The following is a 19,653-nucleotide window of genomic DNA, read 5'->3' on the forward strand; positions in this document are numbered from 1 at the left end:
AATTTTGGCCTAGGGGTTTGAAGGAGAGTGCTGGAACTCAGAGAGTACAGTCACAGAGGAGGGAGTTGGATCTGCTAGGGTGGAAGTGCAAAACTCATGAGGGGTTAGTGGATGGTCTCATGGGGAGGGAGTCATGGAAAATCAGGATACAACTGGCCTCAAGAATGGGAGAGGTCTGGTCAGGAGGGGCATGGGCACATCGACAGTGAAGGGAATTGGCGAGGGGAGAGCAGGAATGTCAACATAAATAATAATTGGGTCGAGGGTAAAGTGGGGTGCTGAATGGTTCCAGGAGGGAGAGGAATTAGGAGGCAGTGATTATGGAGGAGGATGGGAGGAGTTTGATAGGTAACAGGGGGAGGGTAGAAGGTGTTGAAAGTGCTGCCAAACCTCAAATGCACCATCTTCAGTATCTGAAAGTTATTGCGCAGTTCCTAAAACTTCACCAACATTCGATATGGGAGGGGTCTCTGAATGGGTGGGAGCAGTTAATGACTCATCTATTGGGCTAAGTGAAGGGGCACCCTATTAATTATTAGTTTGCTCCATGGAGAACTAGGCTCAGCTGAGCTCTGCTCTCAAGGATCTAATGCCCAATAAACCAGTATTGCTCCATGACTAATGGGTCGCATTCCAGTGAGAACCCATCAAGGTCTGGAGTTGCTGTTCATTCTGTGCGATTTGCCATCTGCTGCTGTCAGAGGCAGGGATGAAGGGAGTGAGGGAGGGAGGTGGATGCCTCTGTGGGGCACTGGTGGTGGATGGCAACAAACTCCCAACTCCAAACCTCCATCCTCCCTGGTAAATTTTCATGGCTAACAAGGGCTCCCTCATGTGGTAAGTCTTTCTATAATGCCCAGGTAAAGGACTTTCTATAGAGTCTCAGTGCTAATGGAGGCAAGCTGTCATCATCCGGTCAATGTGCAATGTCTCTATTTCATGCATGAACAGGAGAAACACTCATCTATGGTTCTCCTGGATGTCCTTCATCTAGAAGGGGTGGGGTGGGGATGCCATATCTAGATGGAGATCTTAACACAGGCCCATTGGCTTTGGAAAGGCTGGAAACCTGTAAAGTATATGCTTACTAAGTTTATTAATTCAATGCGTTCATAAATATGTTGAGGCATCAATGATTCAGGATGCATGAAACTCTGCCTTGGTACTGGCTCTCATCCAGATGAGGAGAAGGAGGGCCCATCACAGGTTGGCACAGGGTCAGGTGGAGCAAGCATGAGCAGGAAGAGACAGCAGGGCCTCAAGAAGATCAAGATGCTGGTGAACAGAGTCCACTACAGCGGCAACTATTGGCCCGACCACAGGTGTATCTCAGGCAATGCTCTTATCTAGAAATGAGAATCTTCACCTTCATTTGCCCTGAGATGTAGCTTCTCACATCTACCAGCTTCTCCAGGATGAACTGTGGCTGTAGACTTGGAGGGCATCCCATGCCCGTGGCATTGAAGGCCATAGCCGCATTCAACTTCTTTGCCAGCGGATCCCTCCAGGGCTGCACTGGGGATCTGTATGGCATCGCCCAGTCAGCGACACACAAGTGTATATGGGGGTCACAGATGCCCTGTTCAGGAACGTGCACTAATTTGTACAATTCTGCCTGGATCCCAAAAGTCAGGCTGCAAGGGCATTGGGATTTGAAGCAATTTCAGGTTTTCCGCAAGTGCACGGCACAATTGACTGTGCATATGTGTCCTTGAGAGCTCCCTGGCAACAGCAAATCACATTCATCAATATAAAAGGAATCCACTCATTGAATGTGTAGCTTAATTGTGATCACAGAAGGCATGTTGGCGCTTGGTTCCCAGGGAGTTCTCTTGACATTCTGAGCCACATGCAGGTGCTACAGGTTTTTGAAGGACCTCAGAGATTACAGGGGTGGCCCCTCGGGGACTAAAGTACTCCCAGAAGACATACATATGAACATACGAATTAAGAGCAGGAGTAGGCCACTCAGCCCCTTGAACCTGCTCTGCCATTCAATAAGATCATTGCTGATCTGATTGTAACTTCAGCTCCACATTCCCACCTACCCCTGATAACCTTTCATCTGTTGCTTACCAAGAATCTACCTATCTCTGCCTTAAGAATATTCAAAGATTCTGCTTCCACCGCCTTTTGAGGAAGACAGTTCCAAAGATTCACGACCCTCTGAGAGAATTTTTCTTTCTTCATCTCTTTGTTAAATGGGATACCTTTATTTTTAAACAGTGACCCCTAGTTCTAGATTCTCCCACAAGAGGTAACAACCGCTTTACACCCACCCTTTCAACACACTCAGGATCTTATATGTTTCAAACAAATCACCTCTTATTCTTCTAAACTCCAGTGGATACAAGCCTAGCCTATCCAATCTTTCCTCATAATACATGGGAACGTAGAAAATAGGAGCAGGAGTAGGTCATTCTGTCCTTCAAACCTGCTTTGCCATTCAGTATGATCAGGGCTGATCCTGTATCTCAATGCCATTTCCCATGCTCTTCCCATAACCTTTGACATCCTTAGAGCCCAGAAATCCATCTATTTCCTTCTTAAATATATTTAATGCCTTCTGTCATAGAGAATTCCACAGCTTCAACACCCTCTGAGTGAAGAAATTTCTCCTCATCTCAGTCCTAAATGGCTTACCCCATATCCTGAGTTCTAGAGTCCCCAGCCAGAGGAAATATTACCCCTGCTCCCAGCCCTGTCAGAATTTTATACGTTTCAATGAGATCTCTTCTCTTTCTTTTAAACAACCCGCTCCTTCCCGGTACTAGTCCAGTAAACCTTCTCTGAATTGTTTCCAATGCATTTACATCCTTCCTTAAATAAGGAGACCAAAACTGCACACAGTACTCCAGATGTGGCTTCACCTATGCCCTGTATAACTGAAGCATGACCTCCCTACTTTTGTATTCAATTCCTCTCACCATCAGTGATAACATTGTATTAGCTTTCCTAATTATTCAATGCACCCACATACTAAACTTTTGTGATTTATGCACTAGGACACCCAGATCCCTCTGCATCTCAGAGCGCTGCAGTCTCTCACCATTTAGATAATATGCTTTTTTTCTATTCTTCCTGCCGGAATGGACAGTTTCACATTTTCCCACATTATACTCCATTTGCCAGATCTTTGCCCACACACTTAACCCATCTATGTTCATTTATAGCCCCCTTATGTCCTCTTCACAACTTACTTTCCTAATTATCTGTGTATTATCAGTAAATTTAGCAACCATACCTTTGTGGCTAATGACACCCATTTGCTATCCACAAACTGAGTGCTGCCAAGGAGAGCTACAATGATGCAGATGCCTCCACCAGGTCACTGATTAAGCAGATGATAGACCTCCTAAAGATGAGGTTCAGATGTTTGGGCCTGTCCCAAGGGGCTCTCAATGCGGCCCCTGGAGAGTGTCCCAGATCATAATTGCTGCATCTTGCACAACCTCGCACAACAATTGGGGGATATTTTGCCTGAGAGGGACGTGGAGGAGTGAGATGTCTCCATCGGCGAGGAGGACGGATGGAGCTGACAAGGGCCAGGCTGTAGCCAATCTACATACAGATGCCTTAGCACGGGTACGTTGCAGTAGACGTGCCCTTGCCAATCTGATTGCTACCAGATTCTAGGCTGAGTAAGCTGACGACACATTTGTTGAATTTTTGATTTTCTATCTTTTACTGTCTGTAAACAACACCTTGTTGTTTACAAACATTATTTACCCCTATTGCTCCTTGTTTTATGATAGATGAATTAAGTATTGCTACTTACCGTCTGCCGGTTTGATCCTTTGCATGAATAAAACTGCTAAGTGCAGAGCCCTCTCCTCTATGCAGATTGACAAGGGATGGTCGTGTTCCTATCCCCTGATAGCTACTCACCCACAGTAAAACCAAATCTCACAACATCTTTATCATGCGGGCAAGTTTTGAGGTAACTTTGTAAATCACTCACTGAGAGTGCCTCATCTGCAATATGGGTTGCTGAGGTGTGAGCATTCCAGACTCTCCAATCACAGAAATCCCTACAACTCACAGTCCGGCAAGGCCTTAGTATTAGTGTGAGACAGTGATCCATCATTGTGGACATGGCAGTCCATGTAGAATTCTTTCCTGCATGGAATCTACAGAGGCCTGTTAGAGCTGGTGATGCTTCACATCAAAAGCCTGACAGTTCTCAGCATGGTCCAGTTCACAGGCCTATTCTACTCTCACCTCATTCACTAAAATCCCTCTCCTTCAATGATGTCAAAAGCACTTTGGTTGCTAACCCTTTATGTGAGGTCTACTAACACCCCTGATATATGAGCAGGCCACACAAATCTTCATGTGAAGTCTGACAAAGGCTTCAGCCAAATGCATTCACCCCTCTTAAGTCCTACATTCACATTCCTCTTGCAGTCAAAGCTAATGTGCCTGTTGCCTCTTTACTTGCTGCCTTCACCTGCGCATTAGCTCAAAATGACAAATCACCAAGGAAGGCCATTCATGACTGAACATGCCCACCACACCTTCCTCCAGACATTTAGGGCAACCTCTGGTTTTCTACGAAGACAGTGTAGAGCTTCTCAGCCCTGGAACTGCATCTACAGTGTTACTTGCCACTTACATAACAGATTTAACTCCCTTTGAGCACTTGTGCCATCCATCCATATCTGACATCAGGACAACAGCAGCAAAAGATGCAATGACCTCAATGAACAATTTTCACAGGTCCGAATGTGGTGAGATGCAAGTAATGGTTTGCCTAATGTGTGGCCAGGCTGCACACTTACAACTGATGACCAGTGCTTAATCATACACATGCGGGATTGTTGAGTAATCAATATGGTGATAATGTGGAAGAACTAAATCTGTAGGTGTTCCTGATTAGACTCTGATGGAGACCCAAAGTACACACCCTTAAATGCCCAAGACCACTGAAGCAACTAGCAGCAAGATGAAATCCAGGAAACTTCCAAATAGTACAAGTGAACATAAATTCACAAGTCCCAAAACTATGCACAATGAGAGTATACCTGTGCCACCTCTGTGCTTTCAATACTTCTTAATCTTTCTTTGCTTACCACTCAGTCTAGGTGCAGCCCTGACATCTGCAAATGAGCTGGAGGCAGCCTGCTGACTACTATGCCCTGTTTACTGTGAGGACTTTGGTGGGTCTCCTTTGATGGCACGAGGCTGAGAGTTGTTGTACCTAAGCTTGCACTAATATAGCATCTTCAATGTAGCAATAATATCCCAAGGGGATTCACAGGGCATTAATTATCAAACAACACCAAGCCACATAAGGTGTCATTAGGACAGGCGGCCAAAGCTTTGGTCAATGAAATAGGTTTTCAAAAGCATTTTAAAGGAGAATAGAGAGGTCTCCATTCTGATAAAAGGTCACAACCTACAACGTTAACCTTATTTCTCTCCCCGTAGAGGCTGCCAAATCTGCTGAGAGTTTCCAGCGTTTTCTGCTTTTATTAGAGAGGTATAGAGGATGAGAGGTTTAGAGAGGGGATTCTCGAGTTCGGGGTTTAGGCAGCCGAAGGTGTGGCCACCAATAACCTCCCTCATCTACACTTAGCATTGTGAGCAGTTAGCGTATCCAGATTTTGATTCCAATATCTAATACTAATATATTAGCCAATACTGCCAACTAAAATTCTTACTGTTAATATTCAGAAAAAACTCAGAAGCAATAAACTAGTTCTGCAACATTCATGAATACTCTGCATGCACTGCAAAGAGCTCCAAATTTTTGACAATTTTGCTGACAAGCAAAGCTTAGTAGACGAGGTGAACAGGGGGTTTATAAAGAGATATTTATGTGTTGAATTTTCTGGAGATTTGCTGACGCTGCTGTTGTATCTAACAGGATTGGACCATGCATGCAAGTTTTTGCTAATTTCAGGAGCTTGCTCAGCTGAGAGTTCAAATATTTTAAGCTATTTTAAGGTCTGTGTAATTGCACACTTGGCCAACATGAGGCCACTTTGGAGTAGCCTGTTGGGGATAAGGAAAACAGATTTGATCTTTACTCCCCTTTATGAAGGATTAGACACTGTCTTTTTTTCTTTTTGGCCTGAATTACACTGTGAAATTTGCATAATAGCTGGTCAGGTTAATTGCCCATACATTGTACTAATTACAGGTTAACCGGGAGCAAAATTGTAGCTGTTCATTTTATTAAGATGCCTTTGGTTTCCCTTCTCCTTATTTCCCAGGTGAGAACTGATTAAACTCATCAATGTGTGGCTGGAGGACTCAAGTTCAGGCAGCTCAGGAACTTCAACTGCACCTACAGACTTGTGTCTTAACCAGAATTCTGCTGGTAGTACAACATTCATTTAAATGGTATAGTTCAATCTTAGAACACCTGATGAATTTAGAGGAAACCAATTAAGAACATTATTCTTGCCTATAACCATACTGTAAACATACACAGAAGAGCCAAGTTCACTTGATTGTCAATCAGATCATTTCAAGTATTCAAAATTCCTTCAGAAATTAGAAGTGAGTATTCCGATGATCATAATGCAACAATTATCTTCTTCTAAGGCAGTCCCACGGGATCGAAGGTGACTTGTTTCAACTCCAATTTGATGGATCCTGAGATGGCTGATAAGTACAATATCCAATCTGTAGACTCTGCCACATGCAGAGCAATGTAGCGCTCAAAGAAGTGGGTGTATGGGTAGTCTGGAGGTTTGTGCGCTTCCTCCGAAGCCTCGACTTTGCCTCTGCATGCTCTTGACGAAGTCTCTTGATGTGTTTGGTCCCTTTTTGAATGAGCCTTCTCCACTTCCGTTGGTCACAAGCCAGGGACTCCCAAGAGTCTGCAGGGATGTTTGACTTCTTTAGGATGCTTTGAGAACATCCCAAAAGCATTTTTGTTATCCTTCTGCAAGTTTCCTGCCGTGACCGAATTCTGAGTAGAGCAGTTGCTTGGTTTGGTGACAGAGCTACAAACTAAATGTCCCACCCAGTGAAGCTAGTTTTAAAGAATTAGTGTCTCAATGCTGAGCAAGTTGGTTTGGGAGTGGGTGCAGTTGCTGGACTGTATTCCATGTCACCAGATTTGAATGGTCTTACAAAGGCACTGCTGGTGGTACATCTCCAGTGCTTTGAGGTACCTGTTGTAGTCTCTGAAGCATATAGGAATGCAAGAATTACTACTGCTTGGTAAACCATGAACTTAGTTACAGGTTTGAGATTCTGGTCCTCAAATACTCTTTTCCTCAGTGGACCGAAGGGTGAGCTGGCACATTGGAGGGAATGATTGTTGTGTTATTATAATGATAACCTTGGACTTATTTACTGTACAAGACACAAGGCACCAATCACTCATAAGGAATTGGGTAGGCACATTGTGGATTAATTTATTAAGACTAGACACATGAGAACAGTTACACATAGGCATAAAGCTCAAAGACATCAGAGCTGTGTGTACGTGCTCTGCTCAAAACGAACATGAAACTAAGACTGGATCACATGACACATTTCCCTTCTGGTGATGTCATGCTAATATCCCTTAAAGGTATATTACCACATCCCCCAATCATTTTAAAATACTTTCCTCCCTTCCAAAGAAGTATAACTATTTACAACACATGTTCATGTTTAGTTACCATTACATAAGTATCTGTTTATGCACAGAATCATCCCAGATTAGCACTAAGTGTGGTAGCAGACGGGTAAAACACTGTTTTACCTGTCGGCTACGATGGCGGGTTTTCAAGACTTATCGTCCCAAACCCGCCACATTATTTGTGCATTCCCGGGACACACGCCGTTTCCATGGCAGGTGGCCTCTCATTCGCCCATCTGCCACTTCATCATATTTAAAGTCTAGCCATGCGCACACATGTCAGTTCTTCCAACCCACGAATGCTGCAGGGAATGTTCACGAAAAAGACTGCAGCCAGCACGTTTAGCGATGTATCACTGGAATGCCTTTCAGATGCTGTAGAGATTGGCCGGGATGTCCTCTACCCCTGCTCTGGCTGAAGGATGGGCAGCGGCATTACCAACCAGGCTTGGGAGGCGCTGGCAGTGATGGTCAGCGCCAACACTCTTCAAAATAACTTTTGCTTTTGCTCAGTGCTGCAAGAGGATGAATGATCTCCTCCATTCTACCAGGGTAAGTCACTCCTCTCATCACTCTCAACTTACATACTCATAAACCCATCACACATCCACAGGGCCCTCACTCACTGCCAGTTCAAGGGACATCACCATTCAGTCTTTCACAAGCCTTCATTGTCCTCATCGCATCCATGGAACTATTCACCACCCACACAGGCCAGGCATACTTATCATGTGCCCAGGCAGTCATCCTGCTTACATTTTCTCCATCTCTATTCATACAGGACAAGCTAGCACACAACAACAGGGTGAGGTTGCAGACTGATGAAGGAATGCCTGAAATCAAGGTCCTCACAGATTTTGCAAACAGAGACATCCAGCTGACCGGCCATAATCTGGACTGTTCCTGTGCTGACGGTGAGGTTGATGCTGCTCTACCAAGTGACTGTCCAGTAGTGCAGTCCCACTGGATTGAAGGTGACTTGTTTCAGACAACCATGCTGTGAGTGATGTGTCCTCTTTCAGGCCACTGCCATGCACTAATTATCTCAGAGATAAAAACAAAAAAACTGTGGATGCTGGAAATCCAAAACAAAAACAGAATTACCTGGAAAAACTCAATCAGCAGGTCTGGCAGCATCGGCGGAGAAGGAAAGAGTTGATGTTTCGAGTCCTCATGACCCTTCGACAGAACTTGAGTTCGAGTCCAAGAAAGAGTTGAAATATAAGCTGGTTTAAGGTGTGTGTGTGGGGGGAGGAGAGATAGAGAGAGAGAGAGGTGGGGGGGGTGTGGTTGTAGCGACAAACAAGCAGTGATAGAAGCAGATCATCAAAAGATGTCAACGACAATAATACAATAGAACACATAGGTGTTAAAGTTAAAAGTTGGTGATATTATCTAAACGAATGTGCTAATTAAGAATGGATGGTAGGGCACTCAAGGTATAGCTCTAGTGGGGTTTTTTTTTATATAATGGAAATAGGTGGGAAAAGGAAAATCTTTATAATTTATTGGAAAAAAAAGGAAGGGGGAAACAGAAAGGGGATGGGGATGGGGGAGGGAGCTCACGACCTAAAGTTGTTGAATTCAATATTCAGTCCGGAAGGCTGTAAAGTCCCTAGTCGGAAGATGAGGTGTTGTTCCTCCAGTTTACGTTGGGCTTCACTGGAACAATGCAGCAAGCCAAGGACAGACATGTGGGCAAGAGAGCAGGGTGGAGTGTTGAAATGGCAAGCGACAGGGAGGTTTGGGTCATTCTTGCGGACAGACTGCAGGTGTTCACTCAGTGCACACTCCCTGGAAACCGTACGCACACCAGCAGGGTGCGTTTGTGGGGGTCACACTTGAGCTGCACATTCAATGGGTGGAATCTCTTTTGATTGATGTAGTTGACCGATTGTTGCAACTGAGATCTGAGTTCTGCGTGAGCGCAATCAATGGCTCCCTGCACCTGTGGGAAACCCAAGATCTGGGCAAATCCAACTGATCTTGCATCCTGGCTCTCCTAGTCCTGGGTGAAATGCACAAAGTTGTTTGCCCTTGCAAAGATGGCATCCATGAACTTGTGGATGCGTTTGTGAGTGGAGGCTTGTGAGATCCCACAGAAGTCACCTGTGGAGCCCTGAAAGGAGCCACTGGCATAGAAATTGAGCACCACTGTCACCTTCATGGCCAGATGCGTGCCTTATAAATGCTGTTGTGAAACAGGTGATGAAGCGGCCTGATGAAATGGCAAGGTAATACATGGCAGGCGAATGAGCAATGTCCCGCTATGGAAATGGGATGTTTCCGAGGAATACATAATTATGCAGCGTGTTTAGGATGATACGGCGTGAGAAACCGCCATTGCAGCTGATGGGTAAAATATTGTTTTACTCGCCCCCTACCACACTCAATGCAAATCTGGGTCAATTCTGCCCTATATCTACTTTGATTGAGAGGAGGCTCCCAAGATACAATAAAAGGTTCACATATTCCAGGATCTCGCCATTGGTCTTAACAGTTGAGGGAAAGTGTTTTGCTGTGGGAGCTGGATGGAAGAGGACCTTAGTTTTCTGGGAGTTTAGTGGAAGGGTCATTTTCTCATTTGCTTTAGAGAAGGGGTCGACAGTGACCTGGAGTTCTGTTTCTGAGTGAGCGCACACACAAGCATGATCTGTATTCTGAAGCTCTAAGACAGAGGTTGGAGTAATTTTAGTTTTGGCTTGAACGTGGCATAGGTTGAACATTTTCCCTTGTGTTCTGTAGATTCTCTCCATGTCTATGAATAATTTGCTGGAGGTGAGGTGCCTTATTGCAGTGAGGAAAATGGCGAAGAGAGGTGTTGCAGTGACACTATCTTGTTTGACCCCAGTCTTCACTGGGAGCAGGTCTGTGGTGGTTCTGTTGGTGAGGATCTATCATTGTGGAGTATGCAGAAGATGGTGACAAATTTTTGAGGGAAGCCAAATTTGAGGACTATAGTCCACAGGCCTTCGCTTTGACAGAGTCAAAGGCTTTTGTGAGGTTGAAAGAGGCCATGTACAGCTGTTGGTGTTCCTTGCACTTTTCTTGAATTTGCCACACAGTGAAGATTATGTCTGTGGTGCCAACCAATGGGTGCAAACTGTGCTATGGCTCAGGAAGAAATTTTTCAGTCGCTGGAAGGAGGTCATATAGGCGTAGAGTTTTATAGTATGGAAAGAGGCTCTTCGGCCCATCATGTGTGCACCGGTCATCAAGTCCCTATCTATTCTAGTTTCATTTTCCAGCCTCTAGCCCTGTATGCTATGGTGTTTCAAGTGTTCATCTAAATACTTCTTAAATGTTGTGAGGGTTTCTGCCTCTACCACCCTTTCGGGCAGTGAGTTTCAGATTCCCACCAGCCTCTGGGTGAAAAAAATTTCCTCAAATCCCCTCTAAACCTTCTGCCCCTTACCTTAAATCTATGCTGCCTGGTTATTGACCCCTCCACTAAGGGGAAAAGTTTCTTCCTATCTGCCCTATCTATGCCCTTCATAATTTTGTAAACCTCAATCAGGTTCCCCCTCAGGCTTCTCTGCTCTAAGGAAAACAACCCCATCCTATCTAGTCTCTCTTCATAGCTGAAACAGTCCAGCCCAGGAAACATCCTGGTGAATCTCCTTTGCACCCTTTCCAGTGCAATCACATCCTTCCTATACTGTGGTGACCAGAACTGCACACAGTACTACAGTTGTGGCCTAACTAATGCTTTATACAGCTCCATAATAACTTCCCTGCTCTTGTAGTCAGTGCCTCGACTAACAAAGCCAAGTATCCCATATGTTCCTTGTTACTACCCAGTAATTGGTAAAGCTGAGCCCAGATGGAATCTTTAAACAACTGTCGTAACCTATATTTTTAAGTGGTATGTTTGAGATGCAACTCTAAATTCAGGAATCAGACCACCAGTTCTCGAGAAGTTTTATGTTAAACGCCATGAACATTTTATTAATTTACACAAGTTAAGTATATCCACATGGCTACCAATTACTACTATCATAATTTTTAACAAATCCCCAAACTAATCTCCATTAAGAAAACAGCACCCCATGGACTTAGCCAGACACCAGGCAAAGCATTTTCAGCTTATTCATTCAAAATGAGGTTCTTTTCACTTTGATTCCCGTGGAAACAGTTGTAGGCTTACAGCTGCTTGGATCTTACATTGCTTTTGCCCTGCACACACAAAAACTGCTATTGCTTATATTCAGCACATCTCATCGAATGTAAATTCTCATTGTATCACCAGCCTCTTTGAACTCCACCTTTTCTAACAATAAACCCCCCCTGTCATAGTACCAATTTTATTAGTAATATACTTGTTGCTTGGTCTCTGCTAGCTAGGTGCCTGATTTCACCCCACTTCTTGAATGCTCTATTCAACAAAATGCAAATGCACCTCTACTTCTCTGTTTACATCCCAAAACTAGTACACATCAAAGCACCCAGACTAGCTGGCTTTAATACAATTAAGACATACTCACAGACTAAACCTCTATTTTAAAAGAAAAATATTTTCCAATAATATTATATACATTAATAGTTTCCTGACACCTCTCAACCACCTTATCTACCTATACTGCTGCCTTCAAGAATCTATGGGAATGCACACCAAGGTCCCTATGATCCTCTGTACTTCCTTTGGCCCTACCATTCATCTTCCCAAAATGTATCACCTCACACTTTTCAGGATTAAATTCCGTTTGCCACTGTTCTGCCCATTTGTCCAGTTCGTCTATATCATTCAGTAGTCTAAGGCTTTCCTCCTCACTATTTACCACTAATTTTTGTGTCATCTGTGAACTTACTGATCATACCTCCTACATTCATGTCTAGATCATTAATATACACGACAAACAGCAGCAAGGGACCCAACACCGAACCCTTCGGTACGCCACTGGACACAGGCTTCCAGTCACAAAAACAACTTTCGACCTTCACTCTCTGCTTCCTGCCACTAAGCTAACTTTGGCTCCAATTTGCCAGATTGCCTTGGATCCCATGGGATTAAAACCTTCTTGACCATTCTCCCATGCAAGACCTTGTCAAAAGCCTTACTGAAGTCCATGTAAACTACATCAGTTGTACTATCCTCATCTATACACCTAGTTACCTCCTCAAAAAATTCAATCAGATTTGTTAGACATGATCTCCCCATGACAAAGCCATGCTGACTATCCTTGATTAATCCTTGCCTCTCCAAGTGGAAATTAATTCTGTGCCTCAGATTTTTTTCTAAAAGTTTCCCTGCCACTGATGGTAGACTCACTGGCCTATAGTTCCTTGGTTTATCCCTACCACCCTTTTTGAATAATGGCACTACATCGACTGTCCTCCAGTCCTCTGGCACCTCTCCTGCGGTCAGGGAGGGCCTCTGCAATCTCTTCCCATACCTCCCACAGCAGCCTGGGATACATTTCATCTGGGCCTGGGGATTTATTCACTTTTAAGCCGACTAATACTATAATACCTCCTCTCGCTCAATGCTACTTTGTTCAAGTTCATCACAACTCGCCTCCCTGATTTCTATACTTAAATTGTCCTTCTTTATAGTGAATACAGATGTAAAGTACTCATTTAAAACATCACCTATGTTTTCTGGCTCCTTACACAGATTGCCACTTTGGTCCCTAAGGAACCTACTCTTTTCCTGGTTATCCTCTTGCCCCTAATATACTTATAAAATGCCTTGGGATTTTTCTTTATTTTACCCACCAGTGTTTTTCATGATCCCTCTTCGCTTTCCTAATTTCTTTTTTAAGTAACTCCCTGGACTTTCTGTACTCCACTAGGGCTTCCGCTGTTTTGAGCCCTCAGTATCTACCACAAGCTTGATAAGCTTGCAATAATCTTACCTGTGGCAGACAGCATAAAGATTCCTCTCAATTCATTGGGTAAAGGCAGATTTTCTTGGGTTTGTAATTTGGCTAGTGGGTTGGAGATAGTGGTGTAAATGCAGGGAGCTGGCTCACAGTTTTCAATGTCCTGACGTTTAAACTGAATGACCGGCAAAGTTAAAGCAGCTGTAATTTTGAGGAGTCTGGAAAAAGGAATTGAATAAGTAGAAGCTGCAGTGCAAACAGATCTTCACCAAACCCCACCACCTGAAACAATTGTTTAAACATATTGTAAATACATGATGGTAGAGTTTGTATTTGCAGAGTTTCTTCCAATATGCAATATTATCAAAATTCCAACTTTCAAAAGTTATGTACAAATATTTTCCCTGCTCTACCTTTGGAAGAATATTTGTACAAATTCCACCTGTATTAGCTGTGTTTCAGTGGTAGCATTCTCACCTCTGAGCAGAGTGATCAACTCTCCTGTATTTTAAGGAATTGTCCCTTATTTTGACTCTTTGTCCCATGTTTCTTTGTCCCTATTTTTAGGACAGCCTGTGGGAGACTGATCCTGGGAGTCTCCTCTTGCCTTTGTCCCTTTTCATTGTGAGCATGTGCACTGTGGATGTTGGCCATCAGGGCTACCAGAACACAATCCCCACCTCCCCACTAGTCCCTCCCACCACCACCCCCCCACAACACCAATCCTAAGGTGAAGTGTCCCTTATTTGATTTCGTAAGGGCCTCTGAATCATAAGGCCCTACTCCAAAGGCTTGAGTGCCATTTTCTAGACTGATACTCTGGTGTAGTGCTACATTGTTGGAAGTGCTGTTTTTCAGATGAAATGTTAAATCTAGGCCCATCTGCCCTCTCAGATGGATGTAAAAGTTCCCAGCCACTATTTAGAAGAACATAGAAGTTGTCTGTGTTATAAGATCAGAAAATGTTGAAAATGCTTTGCATTGTGGAGAGAGAAACTGTGTTACCATTCAGGATGATGACATTAGAACTATGTCATTAGAACTGTTCTCCCCCATGTCCTGGGAGTCCTAGTTGAATGAATTTATTATTCAAACAACATCACTAAAAACAGATTATCTGGCTATTAACACATTGCTGTTTGTGGAACCCTGTTGGGTACAAACCAGCTGCCGTGCTTTTTACAACAGTGACTACATTTCAGGAGTACTTCAATAGTTATGAACTGCTTTGGGACTTTTGGAAGTTGTGAAAGGCATTGTGCAAATCCAAATCTTTCTTTCTCTTACTTTTCATACAGAGCTTTCACAGCACAAAACTAGCGCTGATAGACAATTTATGATAAAAGTGAAGCATAGTGACTGTATACATAGTGGAGCACTAGCATCTGGGTTTGAATCCAGTCAAGACTATTATGATGAAAGGCTTCTCTCGCTGAAGGCTGTTAAGGAGCTGTGAGAAAGCAATTTCAACTCAGTCCCTAATGGGAATGTAGTTTGCACTGATGATACTAAACTGGAAAACTCAATCAGAGGCAACAAGGATGATTAGCCTGAGAAATTGAACGAAGGCACTGGGGCTGCGGTTTTCCCAATATTAATTAGGGGAAATCTCTGCTAATCTAGTACTGGATATTGGATAAGCAGTCTGACAACTTAGTTTCAGTGGCCAGAACACTAGAGAGGTGGCGCTGAGGTAGATCTGGGTGTCATCAGCATTCATGTGAAAGTTCATACCGTGCTTTTGGATAATGTCACCAAAGGGTACCATGCAAAGGATAAGTGGGAGGAGGCCAAAGATAAATCCTTGGGGAACACCAGAGGTAACAGTGCAAGAGTGGGAGGAGAAACCATTGCAGGTGATAATCGGACTACATTTAGAAAGAGCAAAAGGAATCTAAGTGAAAGCATTCTCATCCAGCTGGAGGCCAGTGGGGAGATGTTGGAGGATAATGATGTGGTCAACCATGTCAAAGGCTGGACTCAGGTGCTCGTGCCAATATGATCTCTCACACTTCTCATTTGAAGAGTGTGCACACATCTCAGACCCCATTTTCAAATGGTAGCCCATGTAGCACTTAAACGATAGGTGCAACTTCAGTCAATTTTTTCCTCTTCAGCTCCTGTGATATGTCTGGAAAAATAAAACCAATGGTTAAGTGCAATTAAAAATAATACAAAAATCACACAGGAAAGCTAAACTGTTATAATGGGCACCTAGGTCATTGTGGCCATGCAGGTTGGGTTTTAAGTGATTTATTTTGGTTATCCTGATGTATTGTTCTTACATTTACAAAGACAAAGGCACAAAATGACAAACCCTTCAAAGCAGTACTCGGACAAGATGCTGTCTTGTCATAAGACTATTGTGAGAATAAATCTTCCAGCATCACAGCCTTAAAAAAGGAAAGAACATACATTTATAATGTGCCTTCTACCATCAGAGGATGCCCTAAAGCACTTTACAGCCAATGAAGTGTAATAATTTTCTAATGTATGAAACACAGCAGGCAATTTTGTGCATAGCAAGGTCACACACATGACAATGTGATAATGACAAGATGTTTTTAGATGTTGGTTGAGGTTAAACTTTGGCCAGGACACCAGGGAGGATTCTTCTGCTCTTCTTCAAAATAGTGCCATGGGATCTTTTGATTAAAGTACCTGTTACAGTTAAGATTTATATACAAGTCATAGAGAAAATCATATTGCTGCAGCATTACTGGCAACACCTCTGAATCGAGCACACTCTTTTAATTCCCTTCTGTCATGGAAACAGCAAGTGACAGATGAATCTTCATATAGAAATACAAAGGGGAGATGAAATATTCAGGGCATTTCCATTTAATCTGGCTTTGTCTACTCCACTTACTTTCTAATATACTTTAGATCATTCTGGCCCAATTCTATCAGCCCTTTCATTGAGCAAACCTGGATTGGTTTGTATTAAATGTCTCTGGTGTAGGATGAACCTATATTAAGCTTTTAGATTTTTTGTCTATTTAAGAATTATGTTTCAATCCATAAGTTCAATATATATATCTCAAAGTATTTTGAGCATTTGATTAAATTAAATCAGATACCATTTTAGAAAATTTGTAAAAAAGTAAAGTGAAACTTTCCTTCTGTTCTTGCTCTGTTTTATTTTTACAGGTGCCAATCAACTTGACAGTATCTTTACAAAGTGACAATTTTTCATCCATTTGATTAAACATCAATGTTCGACTATTTGACCATTGTGGGGTATCACAATTAAGCCTAATCTTGTTCTTGCCCACCATCTAGGCATAGACATTATCCAGCAAGAGCTGCTAGATAACAGGAAACCTGGATGATTTGCCCTTCAGTTTTTGCAGTACAATTGCTGGATCTAAAATCAGAAAACTCAGTACAGATTGGAACTAAACCTCGCTATTTATTAATTTCTATAGCTTAGTGTTGCACTGAGCAGTATCTTTACCCACGTGACCAACGTCTTACAAGGAATGACATAGAATGACACAAAAACAGTCCATTCTGCCTAACTAATCCATGCCAGTATTTATGCTTAACACGAACCTTTTCTCACCCTATTTCACCTAACCCTATCGTCATAGCCTTCTATTCCTTTCTCCCTCGTGTACTTACCTAACTTTCCCTTAGGTGCATCCATGCTATTCACATCAACTATTCCATGTAGCAAGTTCTACATTCTAACCACCCTCTGGGTAAAGATGTTTCTCCTGAATTCCTTAGCAATTGCCTTATATTTACACATAAGTTTAAATAGAAGAGTCAGCATGGATTTGTGAAAGGGAAATCATGCTTGACAAATCTACTGGAATTTTTCAAGGATGTAACTAGTAGAGTTGATGAGGGGGAGCCAGTGGATGTGGTTTATTTGGACTTTCAGAAGGCTTTTGACATAGTCCCACATAAGAGATTGGCGTGTAAAATTAAAGCGCATGGGATTGGGGGTAGTGTATTGAGATGGATAAAAAACTGATTGGCAGACAGGACACAAAGAGTAGGAATAAACGGGTCTTTTTCCGAATGGCAGGCAGTGACTATTGGGGTACCGCAGGGATCGGTGCTGGGACCCCAGTTATTCACAATATATATTAATGATTTAGATGAGGGAATTAAATGTAATATCTCCAAATTTGCAGATGACACAAAGCTGGGTGGGAGGGTGAGCTGTGAGGAGGATGCAGAGATGCTTCACTGTGATTTGGACAAGCTGAGTGAGTGGGCAAATGCATGGCAGATGTGGATAAATGTGAGGTTATCCATTTTGGTAGCAAAAACTGGAAGGCAGATAATTACCTGAATGGCGATAAATTGAGAGAGGGGAATGTGCAACGAGACCTGGGTGTCCTTGTACACCAGTCGTTGAAGGTAAGCATGCAGGTGCAGCAGGCGGTAAAGAAGGCAAATGGTACGTTGGCCTTCATAGCCAGAGGATTCAAGTACGGGAACAGGGATGTCTTGCTGCAATTGTACAGGGACTTGGTGAGACCACATCTGGAATATTTGTGCAGTTTTGGTCTCCTTATCTGAGGAAGGATGTACTTGCTATAGAGGGAGTATAGCGAAGGTTCACCAAACTAATTCCTGGGATGGCGGGACTGACATATGAGGAGAGATTGAGTCGATTAGGATTATATTCACTGGAGTTCAGAAGAATGAGGGGGGATCTCATAGAAACCTATAAAATTCTAATAGGACTAGACAGGGTAGTTGCAGGAAGGATGTTCCCAATGGTGGGGGAGTCCAGGACAAGGGGTCACAGTCTGAGGATATGGGGTAGATCATTTAGGACTGAGATGAGGAGAAATTCCTTCATCCAGAGAGTAGTGAGCCTGTGGAATTCGTTACGACAGAAAGTAGTTGAGACCAAAATATTGTATGCTTTCAAGAAGGAGGTAGACATAGCTCTTGGGGTGAAAGGGATCAAAGGGTATGGGGAGAAAGTGGGAACAGGCTATTGAGTTGGATGATCAGCCATGATCATCATGAATGGCAGGTCAGGCTCAAAAGGCAGAATGGCCTACTCCTGCTCCTAGTTTCTATGTTTCTATAAACATTTTCACTACTTTTTCAAGTCAGTTCACAATTTTAAAACTCTCTATTAGGTTATCCCTCAGCCATTTCGTTTCTCATGAAAGACCCTCAGCCTCTACGCCAAAGGGTTGTGGATGCTCCATCGTTGAATACATTTAAGACTGGGATAGACAGTTTTTTGGTCTCTCGCAGTATCAAGTGATATGGAGAGCCAGGAAAATGGAGTTGAAGCACAAGATCAGTCATGATTGTATTGGATGGCAGAGGCTTGACAGGTCATATTCCTGCTCTTATTTCTTGTGTTCTTGTTCTTATGACCTCTCAGTTCTGGTATCAACCTTGCAAATCTTAAACAAAAACAGAATTACCTGGAAAAACTCAGCAGGTCTGGCAGCATCGTTGGAGAAGAAAAGAGTTGACGTCTTCTCCGCCGATGCTGCCAGACCTGCTGAGTTTTTCCAGGTAATTCTGTTTTTGTTTTGGATTTCCAGCATCCGCAGTTTTTTTGTTTTTAACCTTGCAAATCTTCTTTGAACCTTCTCCAGTGCCTCTGTGTCCTCTTTGAAAAATAAAGTTCAGAACTATGCTAAGTGTTGGCTAAGGTTCAATACTAGGTTAACATAACTCCGCTGCCTTTCAATACTGGGCCGTAACTTCTGAGCGCCACAATGTCAGATGCGGTGAGGCACCCCAAAGGTATGCTGGGGAACCCTTCTTGGAACTTCAAAGATAAAGGTTTGCACGGCAATTGCTCAGAAGTGCAAACTTCCTGTGGGCAATTGCCCTGCTCTGGGAACCATCCAAAAATGTGATTTAAATTGCAAACTTTGGATGATTCTGGCTGTGTTACACTAATCATTACTCAGAAAAGGTTAGAAGAATTAAAACCTCTTCTAACTTCTGGGTAACTATTGTAAAGACACAGACCGCACCTCACCCCAACACACAGGATCCCTCCTGCACACCCCTGACCCCCAGGGGAATTCTCCCACCCCCTTCATATGGTATCGCCCACCCCAACCCCCGACTGCCCGTGGGATTCGCCTGACCCGACTCGATCCCACCCCCCCAACCTGGGGAAGCCTGACCCAGCACCCACCCAATCTGACCTGAACACACCACACTACTGGACCTCCCCCCCCCATGCCCTCCTCACCCCCACACCCCAAATCCTATCCACTTGCCTTAGGCACTTACCTTCTCCCCGGC

The sequence above is a fragment of the Carcharodon carcharias genome, chromosome 14 (assembly GCF_017639515.1).
Source record: "Carcharodon carcharias isolate sCarCar2 chromosome 14, sCarCar2.pri, whole genome shotgun sequence".
NCBI classification, from domain to species: domain Eukaryota; kingdom Metazoa; phylum Chordata; class Chondrichthyes; order Lamniformes; family Lamnidae; genus Carcharodon; species Carcharodon carcharias.